The sequence below is a fragment of the Poecilia latipinna genome, unplaced genomic scaffold, assembly GCF_001443285.1.
Source record: "Poecilia latipinna isolate Pla-1442-1.1 unplaced genomic scaffold, P_latipinna-1.0 Scaffold148, whole genome shotgun sequence".
NCBI classification, from domain to species: Eukaryota; Metazoa; Chordata; class Actinopteri; order Cyprinodontiformes; family Poeciliidae; genus Poecilia; species Poecilia latipinna.
The window spans coordinates 418,272-436,021 of record NW_015112764.1 but is presented as its reverse complement, the minus strand read 5'-3'; the positions used below and the strand labels follow the sequence as shown (position 1 = coordinate 436,021).

The window sequence follows — 17,750 nt, the reverse complement described above, 5'->3', positions numbered from 1 at the left end:
TTCTTTGGATTCAATGCGGGTCACTCCTGTAACACATCATCCCTCTCACTAACACCCTTTCTCAATGCATCAGGTCACTGGAAATCACATGACTGACAGATCCAGCACTGCACCAATTCATCTGCAAAAGGGAACATTCCTTTTGCATTCCTAAATTATATCTGTACTTTTTCTGTCAGTGAGCGTATTTGAATATTGCAGCCGTTTCCCCATTGGGTATGGAAAAATGTACCGCTTTGATATTTCCCCTCAGAAAGCTAAAAAGTAAGCAGGGTGACAGATAAAACTAACCAAACTCCTTCCTAAACTGACCTCAAATGCATACTGTTGCAAAGTTCACAGAGTTCTTTGAACTCATCTGGATTATATTAGATTAAAAAAATGACCAGACAGATAAAACACAGATGCGTTTCATCTTAAACACCAAGTAAATGTTTCCTACTCACAACTCATGCGCTGGATCTTAATCTTCTGATTCCAAAGGTCTGCCAAAAAAAGAACAACAAAACAGGTGAGATGCAAGCATTTGTATGTATACACTGTTTGTGTGAATAAATAAATTAAGTGCCTTTTTTATACAGGCTTTTGAAGTGGGCACCCCTGCAGCTTGGAAAAAGAAGAGAGATAAATTCTCAGCAGCATATTTTTCAAAGTTTTTCTTCTGCTTCGCTCTCCTCCTCCCTTGAGATGGGAGCTTTTGTATCACCTCTCACAAAGCCTTCCAGAGTGTTCTCTCTGAGAATCGTGCAGATAAAGGCTCAGAGGGAGTTTAAGCTGGTCACTCTTTATGGTTCAACAGTGAAAAAGTGGCAGATAGTAGTGGAAGGATGGGGTGTGTGACAGATAGGAAACCATCGGCACAAATCACACAAAAACATGACGGCTGTGGGAAAGATTATTTTCTTGTTCAGAGTAAGCCCAAAAACATTCATATGCCTGGAAAATTTGGATTTAACATAATTTTAATTCAAGGAATAAGTGGATTTTTTTGTTTGTCTTTTTTAAACACGCCATCTCTCAAAAAACACTAAAAATGTTAGAGTAAACATGTTCAAAATAAGAAAATTGCCTTACATATATATACATATACATCCAAGGTGAGGTGTTTGTATATATATAAGAGATGTGCCAGTCAGGTTTTTTCCTGCCGATTCCGATTCCGATCACTCATGAGGGAGGGCCGATCGCCGATCACCGATACCGATCACATAATTATTATTATTTTTACTTATCATAAACACTACCGGTTACATTATGTGGAAAAAGGAACCATGAATTCACCTTAATTTAGACAAAAACTTGTTTTTAATAACTTTTTTCAAGAAAAAAAATCAAAACAGGCATTGTGCAAATTGTACTGCTATCGGTAATACTATCTTTAACAGACTGGCTCTGAAGAGGTTAAATAACGCAGAGCCAAAATAAAACCTCTCAACATTGCCAAAAAATTCAAGTATAAAACTTAACATTCAAAGGCAAAAACAGGATCCATTACAATAAACAATCCAGAGTTACTGAATGAAAACTTCCTGTTAGCATGGCGGCTAGCTGATTACTGCTAGTTCTGAGTGGCTTTCTGACTGAGCGGAGTAATTATGCAGATCAGGGAGGAGATCGATTATTTTTTTCAGAGATTATCTGTCTCATGTTAGGACAGCGAAAGTTTTAATACGTATGTAAAATGTATTTTTTTAAGTTAGATGCTGCAGCTTTAAGCAGAGGTTCAGTGTGAGAGTCACTACCAGGTGGAGCAGAAGCGAAGTTCCGTCTGTCAGATATTACTAGCGTAGCAGCGGTTCAACAGCGAGAGCAGAACCAGCGTCTTACATCGCAGCTCGATGACTTAAATAATTTTGTGGGTTATTTGTTTAGTTTTCTGACCGTCATGCTAATCCGGGTGAGTGTTTGTAGCTGTGCGCTGCTTTACCTGCTATCTGATCCTCCGTATGTCTTTTTTACTGCAGTGAGCCTCGATGTAGCCAAACTCCGTCAAGTATCTCATTGTTTTTATGCCATATTAGCTTCGTTGTGTTGATGCATTTTGACCTGCTTTAATTTCCCGCAGCAACACGCAGCAACCTTCCCCATTCACTCAGTGCGTTATAGTTCCACATCGCTTAGGATTTGTTGCTTTGCGCAGTGTGAAGGAAAAAGGAGACCAGCTGCACAGGCAGGCTGCGAAATGAGAAGCAGGTGATCGGTTTGTGTGATCGGCAACAATAGACCGTGATCGGCGATCACCGATCATACACTTTTTCATGGAAATCGGCCGATTATGATCGGTGGCCGATCGATGTATTTTATCCTAAAGATCCACTGATCATTCCCACCTTCAGAGCTTTTACAGCCTCTCTCTCTCTCTCTCTCTCTCTCTCTCTCTCTCTCTCTCTCTCTTTTCAGCTGCATAGAAGGTAGAGGAGAAACAGAACAACAGTGCAATCAGTTGAGCAAAACCTCTTCAGCAGCTTAAAATGTGAATATACCCACATTTTTCTTCTTTGGGTAAAAAGGTAGCACTTTCCTTCACTGTTCCTTTGTCCAGGACTCCTGTCAAGCCTTCCCTTTAGATCCTTCCTCACTTACAAAAATAGAAATTATCAGACTCCAGAGAGATAAAATATGAATCCGCTTTAATTATAAATGTGCGTGGGCTTTCCTGGGATTGGCGAGAAGGTTGTGCTGTTCTGCTAAGAAGGGACTGCTTCACTGCGCTGGAAATTACACAGGTCTGGAAAAAAAAAAAGGAAGCAGCGGCACAGCGAAGTGGTAGTTATTTATTGATTAGTCGAGTGCAGCAAATGCCCTCTTTAAAAGAATAGTACTCTGGGATGCATGTGGAGGGACAGTGAGTGAAAAATAAAGAACTATGAGCTATAGGGGAATAAAAAAAATATTTCATAGCTGTGCTGAACACCTTGTTTCTTCTTGGCTGCTTTTTGTCTCCCTGAGGAAGAATAACATAGAGAGATGCTGTCTTTGACAAAAAGCTCACTGGCCTTGAAATGTTATTTTAGGACCTCTGCTGTAGAGATGAAAATGTGCTCTTAATGAATCAGGAGAAACCTCTGTTCAGTTAGTCAACACACCTGTGCTTTACCTGTTAACACTGTTAGTTTATCACAACAAAAACTGATTGTTGCATTTCTTTTGCACATTGCATTATCCCTATATTATGACTTTATTAGAAAATATATCATGCATCTTTATGGTCATGAAGAGTTGTACAGTCATTTTACCACAATTCCAAGTGCTGAGAGGAGTTATCAAATGACTATTATAAAAACTTCTTAAGACAAAATCTCTCACTCGATAATTTCCCTATTAATTATTTAGTCATGTTTCATGGGGGCCAGTTGTTGAAGTCATTTCTATTGTTAATACATGTGATGAAATTGTCCACAAATGGAAAGAGAATCAAAGACAGAGGCCCAGAAGAATGACTTCAATCAAACAAAAGATTAACTAATAATCTAACTAATAATAAACTAATAATAATTTCTTAACACGTAGGATGTTAGCAATTACCTTCCAGACCAATGCATTTCTGATTTTTGAAACTGCATCACTCTTCTACATAGTTTATCTTTACTTTTACAGTAACAAAAGACTTTAGTATGTCGATGTGACATAACTGCCTTACATCACATTGACACAAGACAGATGAATTTGTTTTCCAGCTTAGGGTGGAAAACAAATTAAACCAGTGTCAACGAATAGCCAAACATTGTAACTTCAGAAACTTTTTAGTCATCTGACCAGAACTGCCATGATGTTCTGTAGCAAGGCATCCAGACATGACTCAGGGAAATTTCATTGCCATTAAGCAGAAATAGAAAGTGCATGTCCTACAGATCCAGATCTCTGCCTTTTAGTTCATAACAGGTTGTCCTTCCAGTCAACGGTCTCAAACACGATTTCCAATTAAATCCTAACAAGACACCCAATCCCAGTTCTGGTCACTGCTGTGAGTCGGTAACACGTGGAATTTCTGTAAGCTAGGCTAAGTTGCCACACATCTTATGGCTTCATGTAACCCAATTACTTTTTGAGAACATTGAATATAGAGCAGCTGATATACCTTGTGTTTAAATATTTCTTATTTTTTTCAACCTACAAGCAAGAAAAGGCCAATTAAATGCACCTGCACAGACTTAGCATTGCCCAATAAACCATTTTTAAGGTGGTTGGACAAGAGAACAGCAAAGCATTAAAACACAGGTGCTACTAGCGGCATTAAAAACAACCAAGCTGTCCTCTCCATTTTCTTTCCCTCCCATCTCGCCCCTGCTCATTTCTTACACATTACGTTGTCCTCCCTCCACTTCCTCATCCCTGTAAGCAGTGCAGTGACCTGAACGATACAGTGGTGATTACCTCTGCAGTTCGATGCTGAGGTCTCATTTCCGAAGCTCCATAAGCATTCCCGGAGGCACAGCTCTGCGCTGATTGATGCGTTATAAAAACTCGTGTTACAGTTGTGAAGTTTTCTGTGAAAACAAGCAGGGTCAGGATTTTCCATCTGCTTGGTTCCCCTGCATGTGTTCTGCATTTGTATGGTTGCAGTCAAGGTTAAGGCTTTCTAATAAGAGCAGTTGTCAAGTATAGTGGCTTGAAATTTAAAATTACAGAATTTTGGGTTTCAAAAGTGTTATGTCTCGACTTTTCCTTACAAATGCTAACATGTCAGCCACAGGGGAAAACACAACCCCAACATAGGTCGATGCAGTTTAGCACTCTATAGTCTGGCATATTCAGGAGAGTCTTTCCATCTTATGTTACTGTCACTGGTCCAGCAGGGTTCAACACAAACACCTAACATGCAGTCATGCTAGTGCAATAACAAATATAGCACTCTAGCATGTAATATTCCAGGAGAGGTTAGTGCTACATGCACACTATTCCTTTATTAGATTGAAATGTATTCGGATTAATTAATCCAAATGAATACTTTGTGGGCACAAAGTTACTTAGTCCAATCATAATGAATGTTTCTATGCACCTATTTTATTCTCAATAGAAGTGCTGACATTCGCAGAGTTGTAGAAATTCCCTAAATTTCCCTAAAAGCACACAGAAGACATTGTACCTCTGTCTGCGCTGAATAATAGAAACAAACAAACAAACACAGTAATGTGTTGGTTCTGTCTCTGCAGAGCATGCAGAATGGACCCATGCCAGGGTCTGATAACAGTTGAGATGTTACTGCACTCCGTAATAAAACTTCAGGCTAAGCAACAGGTGCTCTTGGTCTTCCTGCAGTACAGAAGGAGAGACCACAGACAGGCTTTGCTTCTCCAACAAAGCGTCTACCCACTGAAGACAGAAGTACGTCACATTGACACAAGGCAGTTTACATAAACCTCAGTCAGAATATTCTGATCAGGGCATTTACACAATTCTGATTAGGACTACAGAGTACATGGCAGATCAGACCAGTTTGATCTGCCATGTACTCTGTAGTCCTAATCAGAATTGTAAGCATGCTTATTGCTCTGTATGATGCTATGGACCTCTTTGTCTTCCAAAGGCCCTGGGCAGATGAACTCCTTTCAACAGATCCATCCATCCATCCATCCATTTTCTGAACACCCTTGTCCCTCAGTGGGGTCGGGAGGGGTGCTGGTGCCTCCTTTCAACAGATGTTGAAATTAATTTTATGTTGACAGATTGAGATGGTTAATACAAATTACATATTTTTCTTTCAGCTGTCATTTGAGGGTTTTGAGAGGCCAAAATAAAACCGAACCCAAAGTGAAACCTCTTATACGTTTCAATTGCAGCAACATTTATTGTCTTTTAATTTACACAACATAGTATAGCTATAACCTTACATTTACCTTGCATGCATGTGTATGCAAGGTAAATGTATTCTTCTGTTTTTGTTTATGCACTTTATGACTTCCTTCTATCTGGTCCAAACAAGACGACTCGGTTTCTCCTTCCTGCTGCAGCACAGAGCAGGCGTGTGGCTGTGGATGTCTCAGTGTGTGTTTGAACATATGTCACTGCCATGCTGCCACTTCCACGTAGTAAATTCTCCATCATGACTATCAGTATGATTAAATAGCGGTACCTGACCACATCCATCACGACACATAATCATAGAGAAGGTCATGCAGGTTCTGGGCGATATGGGGGGGATCTAATGGTGTAGGCGCGTTTAGTGTGAGTTCATTACTGTGTGTTCCAAGCTTTCATATCCTATTAGGTCTGATTACACAAAAGTAAGACAGTGAGTGGGTGTATGAGAATGAGGGAGTGACTGGTTCCCATCATGTTCATTTAGAAGTTTGCAATAAATCAACAGTTGAATTACTTTAGAAACTGAAATGTATATTGTTCTTGTTCCTGCTCTTATCTTCTGAAAGTACACAGGAGACTGAAGTTTAGGTGTTTTAGCAGTGGTGTGCCCAGAGAGCGGTGTCACACTCTAGATGCATACATTCATTTATTTTTTGCACAACAAAGTTCTTTCTCAAAAACCAAAACCTACTAGTGTCAAAATTATTAGCCCCCTTGAGAACTGACCTTTCTCTATAGCCAAAGCACAAACCACTTTCACGTTGTAAAACTAAGGGTTGTCCTACACTTTACACACAGTATAAAATCCTCATTAAGCATTTGAGAAAGAATCATACCAAAAACAAAACAATTCAGTTTAAACTCAGGAAAAAGAATTACTGATGCTCAAAAAGCAGGAGCAGAATATACAAAGTTATCACAGTGTTTAAGTGTCAAGAAGTGGAATGAGAAGTATCATCAAGAAATTCAAAGAGTCCCACAGTACAGATCAAGTCTGGCAGCGTTAGGAAGCTAAAGATTTCAAAGACTCTGGAAAAAATAGGGAGAGATGAGCCCACAGAGTCTAGAACAACAACTGGTTAATGACAGAGCCAAGTCAGGAAGTTTACTGTCAAATAAGAGTCACTAGATAGAGCCCTGCATAGAAATAAACTGAGAATGTTGGCCAAGAAAAACTACACTTCTACAGAAGAGATGCCTTTAAACCAGAAGTACTGAAGATGAAGTATGCTAAGGACAATCTGGAGAAAGGTTATGCAGACTGGAGCCATGTTCTTTGGTCAGATGAGAACAAAGTAAAGCTTTAGAGTTTGGAGAAAGAAGGGAGAGGTGTGTAACCAAAAGAACACTGTCCCCACAGTTTAACTTGGTGGTGGGAGTATCATGCTGTGGGGATGCTTCAGTGTGTCTGGGACTGGGAATCTGGTATAGGTTGACAAAAGAAGAATATGTGAGGATTCTGAAAGAAAACCTCAAAATCTTCAGCTTGCTACTGACTTCAACCAAAAACTGTGTGACCTTCTCTATGGATCATCACTTTGTCTCCTAACATGACAATGACCCAAAACACCCATCAAACCTGCTCAAGAGCTACCTGCAGAAAGCCAAGGTGAATGGTATTGACTGGCCTGCACAAAGCCCTGACTTGAATCTCACAGAAAATCTGTGGTATACACTGAACACCCCATCAATGGGAGAAGACCATCAAATCTGGAGGAACTTGAAAGATTGGCCAAAGAAGAATGGACTGGGATTCCTCAGGAGAGGAAAACAATCATTGATCAGTTCAACAGCACTTAGGTATTTTTTTTTTTTAATTCTAATTAAAATAAAATTTCATATGGGGGACAGGCTAATAATTTTGGCCTCAACTGTTTGTAACAAAAAAGCTACATTAAATTGTAAAAATGCAAACAGTCTAACTAACATTTGTAAGCCAAATCTCCTTAATTTCAGATAGTCTCAAACCGTTTTACCTTTTTGTTTTTTCTCTGATGCATTTAAACTGGGTCTACCTGCAGATGTGGCCTTGAACAAGAGCAACACCTTGGCACTCCACTAAAAGGCTTGTCAAAACGTCCCATCTGGACCATTTTAAGAACAACTGACACTGCACTTGGAGGTCAACACTGTGCTCTCATGCATACCCTTAACAATCTTGTCGTGAAAAAGGAGATTTTTTTTTTCTTTTTTAAGACATGACTGTTTTATGACCTGCAGTGGCAGCCACAGTCTCTCTTCCAGTGTTTGTGCAAGGACAGACATGCTCCTCAGGGTGTGGGTCTTTGACAGCGATGCAGCATGAGCTCAATATGCCCTTTATACAACAACTCATACTTTAAGAGCTCCCGGGCTGATTACAAAAACCTCAGCAGTAAACTAACACTCAGAGGGAATTAAAAAGGGCTGGGCAGATCTTCCTAATGAAATGTCTTTAAGAAGTCAGAAAGCAAAAAGTCTTTTTTTTTTTTTTTGCTTTTATTCAATTCAATATTTCTAGAAACTCACAATGTCCATAGCAACTTTTGAACAAAGAAATTCCAGCCAGGCCAGGTGATGGATTGTCCATCTGCCCGGGGTCTACCCCGCCTCTCCCTAACTGGCCATCAGGCACATCTAATCCATATGTCTGACATCATATCACAATTTGTTCCTGGACTACAAAGCTACAGTTTTCTGACAAGCTCAGTGCCTTAAGACAACTTTCAATTGTTAAATGAAAATCTATGGTAAGTTTTTCATTCTGCAGCTTAAGCCACAAATGCATTTTCCTACAAATGTGCTAGAGTTTAAATGAGGATAAATAAGCTTTCTGACAAAGTAAGGTTTATTGCAAGGAAGCATTGTTACAACAACAGAAAATATCTACCAAACAAATTTATTTTTTTTTTCTGTGGCAAGTTTGTGTTTCTGAAATAGTGTCAGTAATTTTTAACCACAGGGTGATAATAAGTTTGATGGCAGATGTATTGACCTTGTTTGAAACTGGCCAAACGAGTTCAAACTTCTTCGTTAAGATAGAGTTGTAGTACTTGAATGCAAACTACAGTTCTGAAAATTTAACAATTGTTGCAATTTTGGTCCCCAATCAGCATCTACCAGACTATCAGTTGTGAAAACACACTAAAAATAATAGAATTCAGCTACATAAATCATAAAGAATATATTTATAAAACAAGATGCTGTAAATTCTACAACAATTCACTTTCAGAACGACTACATCAAACTTTTATTGTCACTTGGAAAGGAAGCATGAAGAAGATTAGCTATATGTAAGTGAGGTTAACAAAGATAGCTATGTGGGGTTAGGAGTCTGGTCTTGGCTCTGTCTCACCCTCCCTCGGTTTTCATCTCAACCCTTGAAGGTCCTGGTCTCGTCTCAGTCATGCATTCTGGCATTGGTCTTCATTATAATTCAGCAGTCACTCCATGCATTACAAGCAAAAACATCAACAAATCACTTACTCATCAAAACAAAATCTTTTTGGACCGTCCATAAACATTCTGATACTGTGCTTCCTCGTCATATTTACAATAGTACAAGGGTTTGACACCACACCACCCAATTGTGAAGCATATACCAGGGTTAGACAACTGAAAAATGAAAGGTCACTTAAGGATAGAAACACTGTTAAATAAAAGAGACAGCCTCTCCCCCCTCTCCTCTTTTGAATATAAATTCCCCAGCGATGCTGTGAATGAAATTCAGATTAGACTCTACGCCTGACCTGGTAACTCCAAAAGACACAAGAACATATTGTAGCTGTAAGATATCAGGAGGGGAATACAGCAGATTGCAGATGTATAAAAAAGGAAAAAGTGTACGAATAAGAAGGGGAGAACAATGTTTTGCTACAGTGGAAATGAGCAAAGGGGAAAGAATCGTGCCTGAAGTCAGAGAAATGGAGTCCTGCAGAAGAACAGAGGGATGGGAAAGAAGCACATGAGGGGGGAGGTTAAGCAGACAGGAAAAGACATGAGGTAAATGGAAAGCTGGGAGTGTGGATGGAATTAAACACAGTTCACAGTGACAGATGCCAGAAGGTAGCCATTCCCTCTGTTGACTCTGTTCTCTCCAGGGAGGAAATGTACTGTGTAGTATGTCACACATGCACAGAAGAATCATGTGTTACCATGTCTCTGTTGTACACATGATTTTATATAGCCCAGAGCTACATTCCATCAACCTACAGAAAGACTGAAGTATGGATTTCCATATGTCGTGAACATATTGTGCTCACTTATGTACTCACCAAATTGAAACTGTGCATAAAGCACAGGCAGGATTACGCAAAGTGTAGGACTGCAAAAAAAAGCGATATTTAAATTTTTATAGTCTGTTGTTATTTATATGTCCCCTTTCAGATAAAAGCATATGAAAGAAGAAGTGTCAATAATGAATCAAACGTATAAATTGGGACACATTTCAAAAATGAAAAGATTTATTAGATTATGTGTTATTACTCAGAGAATTTTAGGGTGTTTTCACCCCTCATAGTCTAGGAGACTCGGTTCAATTGGGAACCAAAATTGCAACATTTTATTTGGTGCACTTCACTTTCACACATTTACCTCCTCCCCTGTGGAGGTGCTGCACCAAGAACCACTGAGGGAAATGACATGAAAATATCTGAAGACACCAAGTTCAACTTCCTTCTTCACAAAATGTAAATGAAAGTGGAGAAGCATCAGATTTTAGTGGTTGTAGGATTTCTCTGTTGTTTTTAGCAAGAGACCATGAGCCATAAAGAGCTAGGATGATTTTGTTGTAATTACCCAGAATGCTATGACTGTAGTCCACTTCCTGCTTCTGGAGAGGTCTCCAATCTGCTTGGCATTCGCATAAGCATTCGAACAGCACCAGAGTTCACTTGAACCAAACAAACATACTCTAGGTTTGTAGGCGAATCAGAGTTTGATTACCAAACAAACTTAGAGCTCCACAAACAAATCGGATTTTCTACACAAACAAATTAGAGTTCATTTAGAGCAGACTAAAGAGAGTGGGCCAGCATTATAGCAAATGCAAACGATTAAGAAGATTGTACAATATAGTACATACATATACAAAAGTGCCTTTGGTGTCCAAGGACACTTTGTGTTCTTCATTTTATAAACCTTTCACCATCAGTACTGACAGCCTTCTGACCTAATGTCGTTGGTTATTTGCTAATGTTGTGATGTGATATGATTGGATAGGATTTCTGCTCTGGCTGTTGTTTAAAAGAATTGACATTCCCTCCACAGACTGAAAGCCTGACTTTCTGCCAAGCGTCTGTGCTCAGTGTTGCTACTGTCAAAAATAGACCTGTCATGAACAGAGTGAAGAGCTGCTACTGGGAGGCATCTGGAGTGCTTCTGACACTGTGCGGCACATTTAATGGTATCACAGGTATCGTCTTGAATGGCAAAGATCAGCTCAGAGGTTGTGTCACAGTGAGAGCGAGAGTTATGCTGTCTGACTCAGAAATTCAACAATTCTCACAAGATCATATTTAGCAACTTTCACAGAGCTTTCTTCTGCTCAGAACGAGTTTCTGTGCCCAATGCAGACTCCTCCACATTGATCACAGTAGTCCCTCATACTCACACTTTTACTGTACACAACGCTGGCATTATGTATGGCAACAAACGTGTGACAATATCAACATCACAGTGTCTCATGCAGGAGTAATCTAAACTAATTGCTCTGACAAGATGTCAAACGTCGAACAATTAGATGTGTTAAATGGGCCAGTAATGACTGCTGAACAAGTCGGCCATATGGATGGGGCCCACTGAGATCTAACTGTTGGCAAGGAGCCCAACAGTGTTGTATCAAAGAGAGATGAGATAGATGAGAGAGCAGGTGAATGAGGATGGTGGAGAACTGCAGGAAGAGGCTGATTTTATCTCACTGGGCTGGCACAAAGAAGAGTGTTATGAATGGAGATGTTTGGTGTGGCACTTATGTCAATCCATCCATCGCTACAAAAAAATGTCCTTATCCAAAGCACAACTGGAGTGTTGCTTTGATTTTTTCATGCATGCTCGTGGAATCCTTGAATCTCCCGTGGCAACCATTCTGAGGTGTGTGAACGCTTGCTCTCACAAAGCACCGCCCCACAGAACATCCCTCCCCTCTGCTTTTTCCACTCAGCTCCTCCAGACTAGCAGCAGCTGAAGGCAAAGTGTCTGAAAGAGGAGGAGCATATAGAGAGGGAATCCAGTTCCAATGCATCAAAGCCTACGTTCACGCTGGTCTTGACGTTCATTTCAGATTCTTTTTTCCGAAATGTGACTGATTAAAATCCAATCAGACTTCTGTGTGATTGTTTACCACCCCAACGTGAGCCGCATGCACAGAAGAATATTGACTTCCACCATTACTTCTGCTATTTACGGGAGTAATAATGAATGATTCTGTCTACAAAACAATTTGAAGTTATACAGCAATGGGACCTGACAGTATTGTCACAAGATCATAACAACACGAAAGAAGCTAATAAAAAAGAAGCACAACAAATATCAACGGCTTTTTTATGGAGCATTGACTGCAACTTCTGTAGAGAAATCCAACTGGATGTGTAGTCGGATCCAAGAGTGGTGGGATTGTGATATACTGCATTATGTTATGATCTGATACTGTATTTTCAACCAATTATGTACATAAACATGAAGAACTTCAAGTAGGAGCCACTCGAAATATTTAGATGGTGAATTAGATTTTGTTTAGGATAAACTGGCACAACACTGACTAATTGTTGCCAAAATAGTACTGTGGGCATAACATGGCAAAATTATGCACACTGAGACTGGTTTCCCGTATAACAACTATTACTAAAGTTAATTTTTAAATGTTGTGAAAGAGGGCTGTTGCTTTTTGAACAGATATGTTGCAAAGGATCATGACCTGCTTTACTCAATTTTGCCACTACCAGTTTGCTGAATTAGTGGCAGACTCCCACTAAGTAGTTAAGTAAAGCTGCTCTTTATTTAAATCTTCAAATTCCTTTGACATTATAAATCAGTTCTTAGCTCATGTTTACCCCATCACATTGCCTCACATCAAACATTCTGTTGTTAAATTCAGGGCATGATTGATGAAGAAAAGGTTAATAAAGCAGATGTTCTTAAACAGAACTTTGGCAAGTAGATTAAATCTGCCTGAGGGTCACCTAAGTAGTGCTTTGTTAGATAGACGAGTCAAAGGAGGAATCGCAGGTTTGTTTTACATCGATTGCATTCTGCACAATATCAGGACTTTTATCCTCATCCCACAATATTTATAGCCTCATAAAAAAATAAAATAAGCTCTATTGAATATTTAGGTCTTTCAAAACTAAGGTTTACATTTGCTTTGAAAGAACACGCACACACACGCACGCGGATACGCACAAGCACACACACCCATTCAAGCGTAATTCTAATTCTAAAAAGTAGATCAAGCTAAAGCTGACTGGCTGTGTATCTGCAGTCCATCTGGAAAACTGTCAAGAATAACTAATCATGCTGCTGTGCTCAACTGTATGCAGCAAAACTTTAAGGTATTGCTTTGAAAATCCTCTCATCCTCTTATGTACAAAATAAATTGCATCTCTACTGGCTTCCTGACATTGAATGCAATGTTTTGTAGAACTATGGTCTAAATCTTCAGCCAAAGTTTCAACCATTTACAAAACTAAATAGTTTAGTTCAATAAAACACACAGATGGCATCATGCTGTGGAGATGCTTTTGTCAGCAGAGACTAGAAAGCTGTGAGTATGCCTGAGAGAGCTTTATAAATGTTGTAGAGTTATAAAATACACATGGCAATGTCCAAACTACTGAATGTCCAAACTACTAAATATTCCAGTGAGCACTGGTTAAGCCATAATCAGAAGTGGGAAGGACTAAATATTTACATAGTAAGCTAACTATTTAGCAAGTTATGTGTTAGCTATGCTAACACATAACTAAATATGTGTTAGCATTTTGGGCTATCAAAATAAAAGCTGGGTCTTGAGGATTTCTATATACACTCCTGCTGGTGCTGGTGCTCCTTCAACGCTGACAGTCAATGCAGCTGTAGATCATTTGGTAATCATAAATGTACTATTTTAGCACTGGCATAAACATACCAGGAACTCTGACTTCCTGGAACATGAAGGTGATGTCACAAAATAGTTGTTACAAATTAGCAGTATAGCAAAAGGCACATAAAGCTGTTACCAGTTTAGCTAATTGAAATAAAATCAGAAGATATTACATTTCTCTAAGCCTCTCATTAGCCATTTGAAGCTGACAAAAATATTTACTTAACCCATGTTCCATGTCTCCAAAGTAAAACCAGTCCTTACCAGCACATTTTGCCCTCCAGCCGAACCTCCTCCACCCGCCTGGGACCACCAGGCTCACCCGTCTACACAGTCCGAAAGACCATAGACTCCCGTCAATGAGGTTGTGACTGACAATATTTCTTTGACTGGGAGAACTGCGGTCCTGAGGTCTGTTTGCAGATCAGCTCTTCCTTTTAACAATGACACAGCTTGCTTTACTGGACCAGTCACTGCTGTTTAAATGTCGTTTTGTGTAAGAAAGATCATATAAAACATGTAAACATCAATCAGACTTCATGAAAGCAGTAAAGTACAGATGTTATTTGAATGGATGCGTCTTCTGATCGATTACTATGTGGAGCTGATCGTTTGAAGCACATTTTCAATCAGTAGCTAATATTCACAGACATTATGTAGAATTAGATTCCTGAGCTTGATGTGTGTCAGCTGTTCATGCTGAAAGCAGCCCAGTTTGTTTCTCAGTGAACCGTCTGACGCTAGAGTGACTTTGGATGTCATTTTAGAGGACATCAGAATCCTTTGGCCTTATTTTGTCTTCTCTCTTTCCAGCCTCCACACACACACAATCACAATATCCGAAGATGCAGGGCCTCATGATGTGTCCCTCATATAGTCTCACCTCTCAGAGGACACAGACATTGTTAAACTCGGGCAGGAAATGAGTTCTGTGCCATAATGTATGACACACAGGCCTCTGTGATTGCCCTGCCCTTCAAAACTGATGGATACTAATATGTCACTGCATGAAAATGTGTCATGAAAACTGAAAAAAAAAAAAAAGAAACAGCAAAACACAGAAAGACGGAGAGGAAATGGAGCAAAAATGGCTCGCAGATCTATCAAGGTGCTAAAAAAGCCTGTGTTCCTTCACTGCTTCGGATATGCAGTGATAACCTCCTCTACAGTGAATATCAGGTGTTTGTCAAAGAATATCAGGTGTTTGTCCTGGACATGCAAGCAGAAACAAAATCACTGCTCCTTTCTCTCCTATCATTTTTCTTCTTCTCAATTTTTTAGACTCCCAGCTTCCATCTAAGGGGAAAATGTTTTTTTTCCTCTTATTTCTGCCTCTGAAGACACTTCAGGGGCCTAGGCGCTAGAACATTGTTCAGTGGAGCAAGGCTTTTCGTGCTGCAAATGAAAACCAAAATCCATTCTGCAGGCTGAATTATTAAAAAGCCACAAACCCATGGAATCCCAGTGTCAATAAGAGACAGCGTGTAATGGAACAGTGTGGAGGGAAAAAGGGCCTAGAAGCAGGGAAATGAAGGTCAAAATCTTTGCAAAGGTGTAATAAATATGTATCAGGATTTTCATGACAATGCAAGGCGTTATAAATCAATCAAGTTTCAGTTAAACAGATGTCAGAAAAAGACGCATTACGTTCATGAGAGAACGAGAAACACAAACAAGCTGAGGAGGTTCTGGCATTAATCAGGCCGACTCCTGGGTGCCTACCTTCTGACATTTTGAATTCATATCCTACTAGCATGTATGCTAGGTCTGTCCGAGATGCTGGAACCGTCTCAGCTGACTCCTTTTAATGCAGAAATGCGGTAGGTCTACTTTGAGCACGCCTTAGAAGTGCAAACTAATCATCTCATCTCTACAGTCCAGCCAACCCACAGATGAGGTTCATTTCAATTCCTTAAGAATGGGGTCTGGTTCTTTAAGACATTTTAGATCATGACCACAGGTGAGGTGAGGGCAGCAAAGCAGACAGATTGATAAAGTGATTTGGTTTTTAGTCTCAGCTATTTCTTCTCCCCGGTTCACCACAGTAAGGATCAAGATATTTTCAGATGATCCTCACAAGATTATATTTAGTCCCCACCACCCATCCACCTCTGCTGATTGATCAGGACATTCTGGGAGGACAATGATTCTCCGCTGGCCTGGGAATGCCTTGGGATACCCCTGGTGGAGCTGGAACTCTGGGCTGTACACTAAGGCTGCTGCCCCCCATGACCGGACCCCGGATTATGAGAGAGATGGAGAGGCTTCAAATCACACATTAAATGAACATATTGTCTTTAAAAAGAATGTCATTCAACCACAGCCTCCTTGTTACTAGCTTGTTGAAAGGAATCAAGATTTTCTTTAATTAGTAAAGAGACTTTAGACAAGACTTTCTGGAATTTTCCAGAGTTGTTCTTTTTTTCTATATTAGCTGCTTCTCTTTGACTTGTTTTGTTGATTTTTGGAACTTGATCACAATGAACCAAAGGCTCTTTAAAGGTCACTTTGGACTGACCTTTGCCTCATTTTGTGAAAGGTACTTCAGATTTGAAATGAAACGTCTCATTTGTGTTGAAAGCTTTCATGTGAGAACTGCAGGGTTGTCCTCACATCCCAACTGAACCTTTAATGAGATTAGCATATGCTACATGTGTTCCAATTAAGATGATCTGATTCTTCTCACCAAGGACTACTCTGACCTCAATCTGCATCCACCATAGGTAACTCATGACCCATTAAATGCTTGTTTATTTATTTCATTTTTTCAACCTTCTGGAGCAGGAAATTCAGACATTGTATCCATATCACCATGTCAGGAAGATTGTATCAAAACTCTACTTATTAAGTTAAATTTCTTCCCAACAACAACCACAACAAGCAATGTTCTGCAACACTTCCTCTTTTCATTGTTATGAAAAAGAGTGAGTTGAATATCCAGAAAATAGTCAGAGAGATCTATTGAGCAATTGAGCATATAAAAACAGTAAAATGTACTAAAGTATAACAATATAGGTGGTACATTAATTTCTTGCTTTACTACATTTCTGACATTTCATCGAAAAAGTACTAAAACTTAAAATATTTTCAATCAGTTACCAGTCTATAAGCAACAGCACTCACTGAAATCACATAAGTTATTGCTCCCACAGAAAAGAGGATGTGTTCCTGCCATATTACACTATAAACGCTGTGTTGCTTCAGAAATAGTCCAACCACAACAGGGACAGCACTAAAGAACACTTAAGGTTGCTGCTTTTCTCCACAGCACAGTATGGATATAACAGAGCTGCACAAGTCAATAAAAAGCCCAAGAATAGCATGAGTAAATTCTCAGAGAGGTAAACAGTCCCTTAATAGATTTTTTTATTTATTGTTGGTTGATTTTTAGATATATTTAGAAACATAACACGTTAAACCTTTGTGTTCTGATATTTTCTTCATGAGTTTTTATTAAACATTAAGGGCTTACAGTAAAAAGGATGTGCAAATATTCCCACCACCCATGAACAAATATGTTAGTCTGGAGATCATTAAACAAGGAAGTGTGAATAACAATTTTATTTACACACTGTCGCGTAATCATAAAGAGTGAAATGATCATTGGTGAGGGGTCAGATGCCGAGGAAGAATAATGAGCATAAGAAGTAAGACAAATACTGTAGATGAGGGAGATGAGTGAAAAACTAACTTCAAGTCAGACTGAAATATGAACCGCTTCAGTTCATAAAATACAACGGGCAAATAAGCCTCGTGGAAATCTGAGCTGAGCTTCTAATGTTACTCCTTTAGGGGTGTCTTGAAATTAAGATATTTATAGGAGGAAATGGTGACCCCCCCCCCCCCCCCCCCCCCCCCCCCCACCCCCCCCCCCCCCCCCCTCAAAAATAAA

The 17,750-nt window shown here is 39.6% G+C and overlaps 1 long non-coding RNA gene across 1 annotated transcript in view; it reads right to left on the bottom strand.

Annotated features, from left to right (window-relative positions):
* Positions 1-442: 442 nt before the first annotated feature.
* The window catches only part of LOC106945526 (uncharacterized), a 93,991-nt gene continuing 76,683 nt past the window's right edge, over positions 443-17,750 (bottom strand). Inside the window, exon 3 of the long non-coding RNA XR_001424579.1 lies at positions 443-485. This is a non-coding gene — a long non-coding RNA (uncharacterized LOC106945526). The remainder of the gene's footprint in view (positions 486-17,750) is intronic.